General features: G+C 42.9%; 1 protein-coding gene across 3 annotated transcripts in view; it reads left to right on the forward strand.

Moving 5' to 3' along the window:
* The window catches only part of MACROH2A1 (macroH2A.1 histone), a 53,003-nt gene that overhangs the window by 1,173 nt on the left and 38,239 nt on the right, over nt 1-13,591 (forward strand). The window lies entirely within an intron of this gene.

Below are 13,591 nucleotides of genomic sequence, written 5' to 3' on the forward strand. Positions count from 1 at the left end.
AATGTGACCTGGTCCTGGAAGTGTGGCATGGGAGTGGTTGCTCCCTGCAGCAGAGGGCTGCCAGAAACATGGGTGATCAATCCACCCAGTTCAGTGTTGCCTACACTGACTGACAGCAGCTATCCAGGGTTCCATGCACAAGGCTTTTCACTAGAGATTGAACACTGGAACATTTGCCAGCCAAGCAGGTACTCTACCACTGAACTACAGCCCCCTCCCATAGGTATTTTAAAGAGCAGAATACATGACAAAAAAAGAACAAACCCAATGCACTTTGAGATAGAAGCTGCTCAAACTGACCTCATCCTGTGGACTTCATTCTGTTGCAAGGCCCTTGTTGCATACTCTCTTATTCGAGGACTGCTTTTGAGTAAATGTATGACAATGCAGGTTTGCAAGCTGCATCACTTTTCTTGTGTGCTAGCATTTAATTTGTGGATCTCACTGTGTTTCTTTCCCTGTAATGCGAATAAATATTTAAACTTTACTAGCTGGGTGGCATACACTGTCATTTGACGCTTGTGGATGTGGGGGCCAAATTATGACCTTGGCTTATATCGGAAATGACTCCGTCTATCCCCTTGTCTATAGAGCTTTGAGTTTCAGAGCATATTCAAATTGTGTTGTCTGTCATGATTTCACATTTTCCTCATCTGACCCAAGTGTTCATGCTTGGATTATGCAATTGTCACTTAGCAACAGGTGTGTAGGGATTGCTCCAGTTCATGTGCTTTCCCCCTCTTGTTTCTCTGGGACTGAAAAAAAAAAATAAACCAAAAGGCAAATCTGTAATTAGAGAAAGAACACCTGAGTGTAAAGGAGGAGATATATTTAAGCAAATACTATATTCAACTGCAGGTGTCTTGTATCCATATATTGTTTATGGGGCTAGTCATCATTGAAGTAAAACAATACATGAATTAATTCAACTCAAGGATTCAGTGTAATTTACATGTGACATATTTGCTTTTTTGCATTGCTTTTGACATATTTTGCTAAGATTTCAGTTTGTTTTCTTGTTCTGAACTTAGCTGGATAGGGGAAGTAAAGGGAAACATAGCAATGCTCTCAGTTTCTATATTATCTGTAAAGATTGAATATGCCACTCTGTGTTTGGCTTAATACACATGTGGGCTAATTCTACTCCAGATTTACACCAGTGTTACTGAGAACATAATTTGAACCAGTGACATTAAACACTGAAAAATGTAGCTCAGGGGTTCGTAACTTGAGCACAAAATGATGCATGCACTATTGATTAGAAAATATATCAAACATTTATGGAGTCATAGGACTATAGTGTGCACTTTGGGAACTCTTCCAATGTCATAAAATAAATTCTGTTGCACAAAAGAGAGTTCTTGGAAATAAAAGGAGCACTCCATTATAGTAAGTAAAGAGGATGTAGACTTCTGCGGAACTATAAAAAAACATGAGTGCTTCTAACCTTAATAACAACATTATGGGAATTTTTTCCAAGTTGCATAATAACTTCTGATTACAATTTATTTTATTTTTTTTGGGGGGGGGAGAAACTTGGGCAGGTGTGGGTGTCCTCCAGATATTGTTGGACTACAACTCCCATCATTGGGTCCATGAGCAAATGGGAAAGTCCAGGTACCCTAACTCTTTTCTTCAACTGAGGAGTGGAGAACCTGGCCTCTCAGGGGGCCAAATCTGATAGCTGAGCAGGATGCCCACCTGTCAATTACATGATGTCACAGTGACATTAGCAAAGAGCCCAGTGTAGTGTTTTGAAGTGCCATTCATCAGCAGACTCGAAGCCACTGCCTATCAGCTGATAGGCAGTGACTTCATGCTTGCTTTCTGCAGAGATGGGTTGTGCAGTTGAATTCCCCTCAGTTCCCCAGAGGGAACTTAGTCATGTCAGGTGTGATGCTGGTAGGTGTGGTTTCATGGAAATGGCATCATGGGACAAATTGGGGCCCTGGTTGAGGCAGATTTGACATGCAGGCCAGAGGTTGCCAAGCCTGACTTTAATTGAACATGCTTTGGTTCTAGAATACAGATCTGTGTAGCACAAATCTACCCTCCTCAGGCTATTTGCAGCCAAAGTACAGTTGTAATGGCAAGTTCATATCCCTCCAGACTGGGACAGCAAACAGAGGAAGCACAGAGACTGGGCGCAGTGGGGTAGGATAGGAGAGAGCAGCTACATTATGCATGTTCAGGTTGAATAGCCTTCCCATATGAAGAGGGTGGATACAGATCAGGTTCTCCACTCCTTGGTCAAATAGAAGAGTTAAGGGTACTTGCCAATTTGCTCCTGAACCAAAAAGCACAGAAATTTTAAGTCAAGCTTCCTGCTGCAATTTACATGCCATGGAAGCAGGAAATTAATGTACACCCTCGTTGTATATTGTGCGTCTTTGCACAGTGTATAAGCAAGCATGCAAATATTAACTTTGAACCAAAATGAACTTTTATCTGGCTCTGTAATACATGAGGAGCTGTTGCAAAGCACTGACAGTACAGATTCAAAAAATGGCAGATTCAAGGTCAGCTGTAGGACTGCTCACAAGAAAACCTCTCCAGTATTAAGTAAATGCAGGAAGAGCCTCTTTTAGTCCTGCCCCTGATGCTGCTACCCCCAGTGGCCCATGCCCCTTTGGCACCTACATGTGCAGCATACACCCGAAAGGGGTCCTTTGCACTTGGACAGATGCTATATGTGAGGCCGCCAGTGGGTGTGTTGTGAGTCAGGCTAGTGAGGCAGTCCCTCTTGCACTTCACACGTTTACTGAACATGTGGGAGCTTTTCCTTTGAACAGCCCCTTTGGGCTAAAATTGTAGCCACAAACAGGAGAAATTTGCCTGCCGAGGGAGCGAATGGTCATCTACTGCATCTCAGCCATTTTGTACTGATTATTTTCTATGCTGAGTTTTCCATGCCAAGTTGGGAGAAGTCTTCTTGATTTTAATAGATAGAATGTCCAGGGTTTGTTCCCTTAACTATCCCATATCCTTCATGTGCAGCCTCCATAAAATAGCACTGTGGTGTAAGCCAAAACTGGCAGAAGGAGAAAAAGAGCAGTATCCAAAATTTGCCTACTACAGTCCCGGCTAGCCAGGCCAGGCCTTTTCGAAGCTGTGTTTAACTATAGTGCAGGGCCAGTGTTGCTATCCCTGTTCTGTCCCTGCCTTCGGGAAGTTCAGGGAATGGAGAGGTGGGTAAGTGCCAACAGGAGCATAGGGGGCTATGGAACACAGTATGAGAGAGGCAATTGTTATTGTGCATATTTATTTCGGCAAGCTATACAGTCATCCCTTGGGATAAATACACTTCAGGTTGAGCGCTTTCGGTTTGCGCTCCACAGCAACTCGGAAGTAACGGAGCGTGTTACTTCTGGGTTTCGCCGCTCGCGCACGCGCAGAGGTTCAAAATGATGTCACGTGCATGCTCGGAAGCGGCAAAACATGACCCGCAGATGCGGTGTCGCGTCTTACGTTCTGTTCAGGATGCGAATGGGCCTCCAGAACGGATCCCGTTCGCATCCCGAGGTACCACTGTTTAGCTCTTAATTACAACCGTTTCTAAGTGGTATACAAGTAACTCAGCAATACAACAAAGATAAAAATAAGTTAAAATGCTTTCTGGGATGATGATGATGGTGATGATGATTTCTTCAGTTGGTGTCAGAAGTTCTAAAGGAAGGGATCGCGCTGGACCTCAGCTGCAATGGAGTTCTACAAAATTGGGCCCATGTTACTGAACACACAGCTCCTGGTGGATACGAGCTACGTCTCTCAGCCATGAGGGAAAACTAACAGTGACTCCCCCCAAGACCCTAGTGATCAGGCAGTCCTCAAGGTATCCTGGACCCAAGTTGCAATGGCCTTGCATTAAGACAAGAACCTTGAATCTGGCCTTGTAGTAGCGGCCGGTGTGGTGAGGCAGAGCTGCCCCCCCCCAACACCAGTGTTGCTGCAGCTTACCTAGTTGGTGCTGAGTTGGTACAGCTGGTGAGGTCAGGGCTGCATAGATGCACAGGCAGCACTTCCACCGATGTGTCTTCACAGCCTTGACTTCTGCAACTTCCACACCCCACTGCTGTCCAGGTAAGCTGCAGCAACCTCGGTGTCGAGAGGATGGCTTCCTAGCTCTGCCCTCATACACCAGTCGCTATTGCCCTTATCATGTTTGTGAAGATAAAATGGGATAATCTCATATCTCCCACTATGGGCCGCTTGAAGGAAGAGTGGGGCAAATCAGCTTTAATGTGCAAGGCTGAAATAATAGTATTTGATGGTTGCAAACAAAACATTGTCTGCTGGCAGTGAAGAGAAGGTGATGGAAAAGGAAACAAACCAAATGCCTCTCTGGTTCATCTTGGCATTTATCCAGTCCCAGGAGATCATTATCTAGTGTGAATGCCCCATTGATGCCATTATACATATCTAGCGAAATCTGTCATCTGTGTATGAAGGCAATTACTGTCCATATGCATGCTTACCTTGGACCAGGCAAGCCTCTGCCTCAAACCTATTAGGATGAATGTTAATTGCTCCGCTGAAATCAACTCAGCATCTGATTGCCTATTAATAGCCTGCCATTACCTTGACCCTCTTACAGTTCGGCATTTGCTTGACCCTCTTGCCAAGTGTTAGTCAGATGCTAGCCTAGCCAGTGTGAAATGAGTGGCCCAGAAGGACATGCAGCCACAGCAGCCTTCCGTAAGCAGTGAGGTTTGGTGGCCAGAGATCGGATGAGTAAGAGTGTGTTCCTCCCCAATCAATCCAGAAAGTGACAACAAGCCTTCTGAGCATGCTACAGGAATTTTGGGGGGGGAGGGATGTAGCTGAGCGGTAGAACATCTGCTTTGCATGTGTTAAGGTACCAGCTTCTGTCCTTGGCATCTCCAGGTGGGGCTGTGAGAGACCCTTGTCTGAATCCCTGGAGATCCATTGCCCGTCAGTGTGGATGGGGCTGAGCTAGATGGACCAACAGTCTGATTGCTGCTGCTTCTGTTCCTACCTTAACTACATAGCAGTCTGATACTCTGTTTGTGAAGACTGTGACTTCAACAGCTGTAGCAGAATCCCAAATGAAGCAATGAAAACCAGGGCTGCTCTGCTTGGGTGCTTCCAACCTTTCAGCTTCCACCACCTTCCATTCCTCTTGTGGTTTGCTTTGCTAAGGCCCACTGGAAGCCCCCTTCTCTTCACTCCATCTTTGCCAAATTGCAGGCACCAGAATACCTACACCAGTGGCTGCTGCTGAGCCGGCAGAAAAGGCAGAGCAGGCCAAGAGTTGCTTTGTGCTGGTCCTGGGGCCCCCTCTGTGCCGAACGCTCTTGCCTGTGTATAGAGCTGGGTTGTTCATCCAGATTTAAAAAGAAGGAGAAATAAAAATACAGAGAGGCATTCGAATCCCTCCAATAGGCAGTAATTCTGTGATTGCTGATTAATCTGCTTATGAAAATTGCCTGTATACCTTACTCCGTACATAAAGCATGTTCATTTTCTTACCGGAGGTGCCTAGTTATTGTTTAACACTAATTGGAGCTATTTGTAGCTCTGTGGGGTGGGGATGGGGGGGGGAGGAAACCCTTCCAATTTGCAGAAGATCTGTTAAGCTGCACGGAAGCTGTATCTCACACACCGTATTATTTCTTCAAGAGGAAGTCATGCACAATTAAATGAAGAGTAGGCGAAGCAATTGGCAGATGCAGCCATACGCGCTGCGTAGAAGATTTATTGTGATTAGTTGTATGCTGAGGACCAACTTGATGTCACTCTCCGATGTTGAAATTTGTGTTTCCATCCATTCTGTTGTTTCAAATGAGATCCAAAGGTTAATAGTGAAAGCTCCAGTAAACCTCCTCCAAACCTTATGGTCCCAGTAAAAAAAAAAAGCCCTAGCTAGGTAGTAGAGCACATTCATGGCATGTAGAAGATTCTATATGCAATCCTTGAAATATGTAGCCAAAGGGATCAGGTAGCAGCTGAAGGGTGAGACCTTGTCCTGAGACCCTGGAGAGCTGTTGCATGTCAGTGACAACAAGGCTAGATGGACAGATGATCTGATCGGGTCTGAAGCAGGTTTCTGTGCTCTTAAGAGATTTGAGAGACAAGAAAACTCAGTGTTTTTCACGTTCATGATACAGGCTGTTAATGCCATGAGTTTTGTCAGATTGTCACTTGATAGTTATCATCACAAAAAGGAATTCCCCTGGGTTGCTTTGAATTCCATAGCATCCTCTCCTTGTTAGAGGAGCTCTCTCATCAGGGATTACTCTGTTGATAGAAGTTATAGGCTCTCTGGTTGTAGGCCATTTCTATTTCATCTCTCTGAAAAACGAGAAGGTATGTTCACTCTCCCTTGTTCCTGCCAGTAGCTTCTCTGACAAAGAACCGTGCTAGCTATTCAAGAAGTGGAAGACTGCGAAGGGTAGAAGCGCTCAAGAAAATTGTCTAACTCCCCTCCCTCTTTTAGTTTGGAAGAAATACGATCAGTTCTGGCAGATACTAGAAGGGCATTAGATGGTTTGAACCTTGGTTACATAGCCATTTTTCAGATGGAATGCTGAACCATGGTTTGGTGGTATGAAGACAGGTCTTGGGCAATGGAAAAGTGAGATGAAAAAAGGGTGTTGACATAGTCGCTCTTGGTTTTGCACTTTGTTGCAGCTCTGGTTGAAGTACCCAGTGCCACTATTGAGGATGTGCTATGGAATCAGTTTCATCCCGTGCAATCAACTGATGTGGACAAGGTGTTGGTGACAATATGTCCGACCACATGCTCCTTTGACCCCATCCTTCCTGGCTCATTAAATTAGCAGAGGAGGACTGCTATTTGTGAGAGGAAGGTCCCTGCAGCTTAAAAAATACATGTGACTACATCTACCAGAGGGGACGCGGGTGGCGCTGTGGGTAAAAGCCTCAGTGCCTAGGGCTTGCCGATCGAAAGGTCGGCGGTTCGAATCCCTGCAGCGGGGTGCGCTCCCGTTGCTCGGTCCCAGCGCCTGCCAACCTAGCAGTTCGAAAGCACCTCCGGGTGCAAGTAGATAAATAGGGACCGCTTACTGGCGGGAAGGTAAACGGCGTTTCCGTGTGCTGTGCTGGCTCGCCAGATGCGGCTTTGTCACGCTGGCCACGTGACCCGGAAGTGTCTCCGGACAGCGCTGGCCCCCGGCCTCTTAAGTGAGATGGGCGCACAACCCTAGAGTCTGTCAAGACTGGCCCGTACGGGCAGGGGTACCTTTACCTTTACTTTACATCTACCAGAAGGGCCAACTGGAATAAACAATACATGCCACATAAATCACTAAGTCCTGTAATTGGAAACCATGGCTTTCCACTACCTGAACACGTGTGCACAAACTTTGGCCTCAAACAGTCTCTTTCTCTCTCCCCTCCTGCTCTTCTTCTTTTTTTTTTTTTTTTTATAAACTTTATTACAATCACATATACTTGCGCATACAAAGAAAAAGTTGTAACATAAAGACATACAATACACACAACACATTAAAAACACATACATCTAAAAATAGTAGGAAAAAAAAACATTACAAAGAAGAAAATTCCAATCATACCCTTACACACATTTGACTTCCCTTAACCTCAGCTTTGGATTAAACATTCTACATTAATCTTCTGCAGTTATTTTGTTTATCTTTACATGTCGTAGGAGTTAAACATCGTCTACTGTTAAGTTGTTAATTCTCAAGTTAGTCTCAAGGTAACTTATAAATTTCGACCAATCTTCTGTCTTTTTAATAGAGTTATCCCGCCTAATATATTGTGTAAGTCTCGCCAATTCCAGATATTGGTACACTTTGACCTGCCACTCTCTCATTGTTGGAGTTTCTGAGGATTTCCATTTCTTTGCTATTAAGATTCTCGCCGCGGTAGCAGCATACTGGAAGAAAGTCTGATCTTTCTTTTTTATTTCCTCCCCAATCATCCCTAGAAGGAAAGCTTCAGGTTTCTTGGGAAAATTATACTTCAAAATTTTCTTTAACTCCTCGTAAATTTGTCCCCAGAAACCCTTCACCTCCTCACAGGTCCACCAAATATGAAAGAAAGTCCCCACCTTATCTTTGCATCTCCAGCAAGTGTTATCTGCTGTTCTATACATTCTCCCTAATCTTACCGGGGTCAGATACCAGCGGTACATCATCTTGTACAGATTCTCACATAAATCAGCACATACGGTAAATCTCATACCTTTCTTCCATAATGTTTGCCATTTATCATAGCCTATCTCATATCCTAAATCTTTATTCCATTTGATCATTACCTCTTTAATCAACACTTCCTTGTTTTCACTTTCCAGCAATTGCCTATACATTTTGGACAGTAATTTGCTATTACTCTCCATAATCTCCACTTGAAATCTAGATTTATTTTCTCCCATACCTATTCTCTTATGTTCCCTCCATATTGCACTAACTTGGTGTAGGTGAAACCAATCCTTAATTTTCTCTTTCAGTTCGTCCTGTGATCTTAATTTCCACCCTTCTTCTGATTTAATTAATAAATCCTCATACGTCCATCTTTTACCTATCATATTTAATTTCTTTATTTTGATGATATCCACAGGTGAAAGCCACCAGGGGGTATTTTGTTCAATCGCATTTTTCTTCCTATTCCAGACTTCCATGAGTGGTCCTCTAACTATATGGTTATGAAATCCTCTATGGACTTTGTCTTTTCCCTGCCAGAGGTAGGCATGCCACCCAAATCTTAGATCGAACCCTTCCAGGTCTAATAGATCAGCATCTTTCAGGGTGGCCCAGTCCTTTATCCAAAGTAGGCATGCGGCCTCATAGTAGAGCCTTAGGTTTGGTACACCAAAGCCCCCTCTTTCCCTGGAATCCATCAAGTATTTGAGTTTCACCCTAGGTTTCTTCTCTTGCCAAATATATTTGGTCAGGGTTCTTTGCCAATTTTTAAAGCAGGTGGTACCTTTTATAACTGGTAGGTTCTGAAACAGAAATAACAGTCTCGGGAGGATACACATCTTAATCGATTCCATCCTCCCAGTCCAAGATAAATTCAATCTACGCCAGGTATTCATATCTTTCTTAATTTCCTTCCACAATTTATCATAATTATCCTCTACCAAGTTAATATTCTTTGTGGACAACCAAATTCCCAAATATTTCACCTTATTCGCTACTTTAATATCCACCTGTTGTTCTAGCTGTAATCTTTCTTGTGCTGTCAGATTCTTTATTAATAATTTAGTTTTCCCCCTATTTAACTTGAATCCGGATAATTTACCGAACTCTTCCAAAAGTTCTATCGCTCTGCTGGTGGTTTCAAATGGGTTCTCAAAAAAGAAAACCAGATCATCTGCGTAGGCTTTTAATTTGTACTCTTTATCTCCAATTCTTACTCCCTTAATGTTTGGGGTCGCTCTTATTTTATTTGTTACTGTTTCTAACACCAAAATAAACAATAAAGGTGACAGAGGGCAGCCCTGCCTTGTGCCTTTCATAATCGGAAAGTATTTAGTCAAGTTATTATTAATGATCAACCTAGCCTGCTGCTCTGTATAAATCGCCCTAATGCCCTTCAAATAAGGACCCCTTATGCCCACCTTATCAAGTTTTTGTAGCAGAAATTCCCAAGATACGCGGTCAAAAGCTTTTTCCGCATCAACAAAAATAAGGGCCGCTGGTACATCTGGTCTTGTCTCCAAATACTCCATGATGTCTAATACATGCCGGACGTTGTCTCTCAGTTGTCTACCCGGTAAAAATCCCACTTGGTCTCTATGTATATATTTATTTAATAATTTTTTGAATCTGCATGCCATGATGTCTGCAAAGATCTTATAATCACAGTTTAAAAGCGAAATTGGCCTATAGTTTTTTATATCTGTCTTTTCATTTTCAGTCTTGGGGATTAACGTAATATACGCCTCCTTCCAGGAGCTAGGTATCCTCCCTTCTTGAAGAGTATTATTTATTACCTCCGTTAAAGCCGGCGCTAACAAATCTACCAGTTTTTTATAGTATTTTGCAGGTAAACCGTCCGGACCAGGGGACTTCCCGTTCTTCATCTTATTAATAGCATCCCGGACCTCTTTTTCAGACACCACATTGTTTAATTGTGCACAGTCCTCTTCCGTAAAAAAGTTCCTTTCTTCTTGGTCTAGATAATTCTCTATTTCTACGCTGCTCTCTTCTCCTTTTTCATACAGCTTTTCAAAAAAGGTAACAAACCTATTTTCAATTTCCTCTGGGTCCTCTATCACCCTTTCATCTATAATAAGTTTATTGATCACATTTTGTTTCTTTCTTTTTCTGAGCTGCCATGCAAGTAACTTCCCCATTTTATTGGCCGACTCAAAATATTTCTGTCTCGTAAATTTAATTTTCTGTTCTACCTCTTGATTCAAAATAGCTGAGTATTGGGACTGCAGCACCCTCACCATTTGATTAGTCATTTCATCTGTCGGATCTAAAGCGAGTTTTCTTTCATGGTCCCTCAATTGGGCCAGAATGCCATCCTTCTTTTTCTCCCTTAATTTCTTTCTGTAGCTATTTTGCTGTATTAGAAAGCCCCTTAGGACAGCCTTACCGGCATCCCATACCAACTCTATTGGAGTATCTCTATTCAGGTTCATCTCCAAATATTCTCTCAGGGTTTTTTTTGCCATCTCCAGTACTTCCTCATTTTCAAATAAATATTCATTCATCCTCCACCTGAGCTGCCCTTTCAGTTCGTTTTTAATTTCCAAAATCAGAGGGCAGTGATCTGACAGGGTCCTAGGTAATATCTCACATCTCTTAACTCTCCATACCATAGCTCTAGTCACCCAAATCTGGTCAATCCTACCCCAGCTCTGATGGGGCTCTGAATAATAAGTGAACTGTTTAGTGGTGGGGTTTCGGTGTCTCCAAATGTCAACTAAGTCTAGGTTTCCCACTAACTCATTAAATGAGTTGGGGAGCTTCCCCCTATTTACGTTCCTCTGGTTCTCGCTTCTGTCTATACTCGGTGTTGGGACCCCATTCCAGTCTCCCAATAAAATTAACTTATAAGGTTCCAATTCCAGCAGCATGCTTTCTAGTTTTCCAAAGAACTCAGTTCTTTTTGTATTTGGTGCATATACCGACACTACATTGATTCTTTCCCCTCGAAAATTTAATTGAATACCTAATATTCTACCTTCCTCATCTTTACAGATTTGTCTTGGTTCCCACCTTTCTTTAGCGTAGATTACCACTCCTTTTTTTTTATTTATATCCGAATTTACAAATTCTACTCCCAGATTTTTATTCACCAAGATGTGTCTATGTCTCTTTGCGATATGGGTTTCTTGAAAACAGATGACATCGTATTTCTTATTTCTCAAAGCTTTCTGAATTTTATTCCTTTTAATTTTCTCATTCAACCCATTCACGTTCCATGATAAAAGTTTTAAAGTGTCCAGTGTTGTCTTAGTTCTACAACTACTTTACCTCAAATCAAAAACTCAAATTAAAAACCGACGCCTTTGTTTCCTAGGAGCCCCTCCTCTTCAACCGCCCCTTCTCCCACTGCGGCTTCTTCATCTTCTTCTCCTAAGTTTGACCCCCTCTCTCCTTGGTCTTTCACGCTCCCCTCCCTCTCTTCTTCCCTTTCTCGCCCATTCCCTTTCACCTCTTCATTACTTCGTACTCTATATTCTGTCCTTCCTAACTCTTTTTCATACCTTCTCAGGAACTTCTCTGTTTCTTGTATATCCGTTAATTTAAATTTCTTGTCTTTGTAGAAGAAAGTAATCCCCTCCGGGAACTCCCATCTAAATTGTATTCCGTTTCTCTTTAAAACAGCCACCACTTGTCTATAGCCCTCTCTTTTTCTTAATAATCTAATTGGAATCTCTTTGTAGATGATAATGGGCCTCCCTTCAATTCTAAGTTTGTTACGGTAGCTCGTCCTTAGAATTAAATTCCTCATTTCTAAGGAATTGAATATCACCAGGCAGTCTCCCAAGAATTTGTTGGTTTTTAAATGCTGTGGTCTCGAGATTCTAAATGCACTATCAATCGTTAAAGCTATCTCTACCTCTTCCAAACCCAGCCATTTAGAGAACTCTTTAATCATTTTCTTTCTAACATCCTCATTTCTTTCTTCAACCACACCTCTAAATTTTAAGTGGAGCTGCTTTTGTCGCATGTCGGCCATAGCAAGGTTGTCCCAAATCTTCTCCTGTGCTTTATTTAGTTCACCCAACTCCTCTCTCATCCTCCCTGTTTCCCTTTTCTGTTCCCTCAGTTCCTTCTGTAGCTTCTTATTGGACTCCTCAATCATCTTAGATTTAACTGACAGGTCTTGAATTTTGGATGAGAGCTCTCCTACTGCTTCCTCTATTTTTTTGTCAATCAGGTCTTGCATATCTCCTAGCTTATTTTCCATATATGTTTCGTTTTGTTTAAATTCCTCCTTTATTTTAATCCATAAGCTATCTAAGTCTTTAATCTCCTCCTGACGCGATGCCTTTCTTTCCCCTGGGGTCCCGCCCACTTTCTTTAAGTCCTTCCCCTCCTTCCCCATCATTACTTGTAGCACTCCTCCTTTCTTCACTGTTCTTCACTGTTTTCCCTATACTCCTATCCTTTCCTCTTTCCCCTCAAAGAACGCCCACCGGGGATAACGTATAATATATCTGGTCTAACTATACCGTGTACCCCTACATATAAGCACATAAACACATAAACACATATAAACACGTATAAACCCCGGGTATAAGAGAAAAGAAGAAAACCGTAAGGAGGGTATCAGTCCAAAAGTATCAATTAGTCCTTTCCAGGTCTTGACCTTCTCTTTTACTTCTCTCCGTCCTCTCCCAGGCCTTTACCAACCCTCACCTGCGTCACGCCCAACACCCAGTAGGAGGCTGGGGGGGAGGGAGAGGGTGGGGAATAGAGGGAGGGGTGGGGTGGCTCTTAAGCACGTAGTTGTCCCGCACCACTTCTTACTCAAAACATTCAAAGTTTAGTCCTGATTAGTTCTAGTTAGTTTACCTCCGGCGTTTCAGGAACTTCAAGCACTTTAAACTCAGACCCAGTCCTGAAAAGGGCTCTGTTCAGTTAGTTAAGCACAGTACCTTCCACCACCAAGAGCCAGCTTCTTACAATAACCTGCAGTAGCGCCCTGATCGGCTGTTGGCGTCGCTGCATGGGTTGTCTTTAATATATCTCGGGTCTTTAATATATCTCGGGTCGCCAATCTGATACCAGACCCTTGCCGCACCTCCCTTGTCGTGTTCTTGCCAACTTATCTTAATATATATCCACAGGGAAGTGAGTAGCGTTGAAAAAAGTCAGAAAGATTCTGCAACGTAACCAAAATAGGGCCTCTCCGGAGGGCTTAAAAGGCGTTAATCAATCTATGTCCCAGACTTGGCGTTATGCTTGTTTGATAGAGTTCAATAGAGTTTAATAAAGTGAATAAAACAATCGTTTTGGTCCGTATTTATTATCAATTCGGGTCTAACTCACTCAGTCAGACTGTTTACTAACCTCCTCACTCCTGCGACTCTCTTTCTGCGCCATCTTGCCTCCGCTGCTGAGGAAAATCCCGAAAGGCAAACAAAAAGTAAAAAAGTACCTAGACGTCTCCTGGCTTC

The sequence above is a fragment of the Podarcis bocagei genome, assembly GCF_964188305.1.
Source record: "Podarcis bocagei genome assembly, chromosome: 2".
NCBI lineage: Eukaryota > Metazoa > Chordata > Lepidosauria > Squamata > Lacertidae > Podarcis > Podarcis bocagei.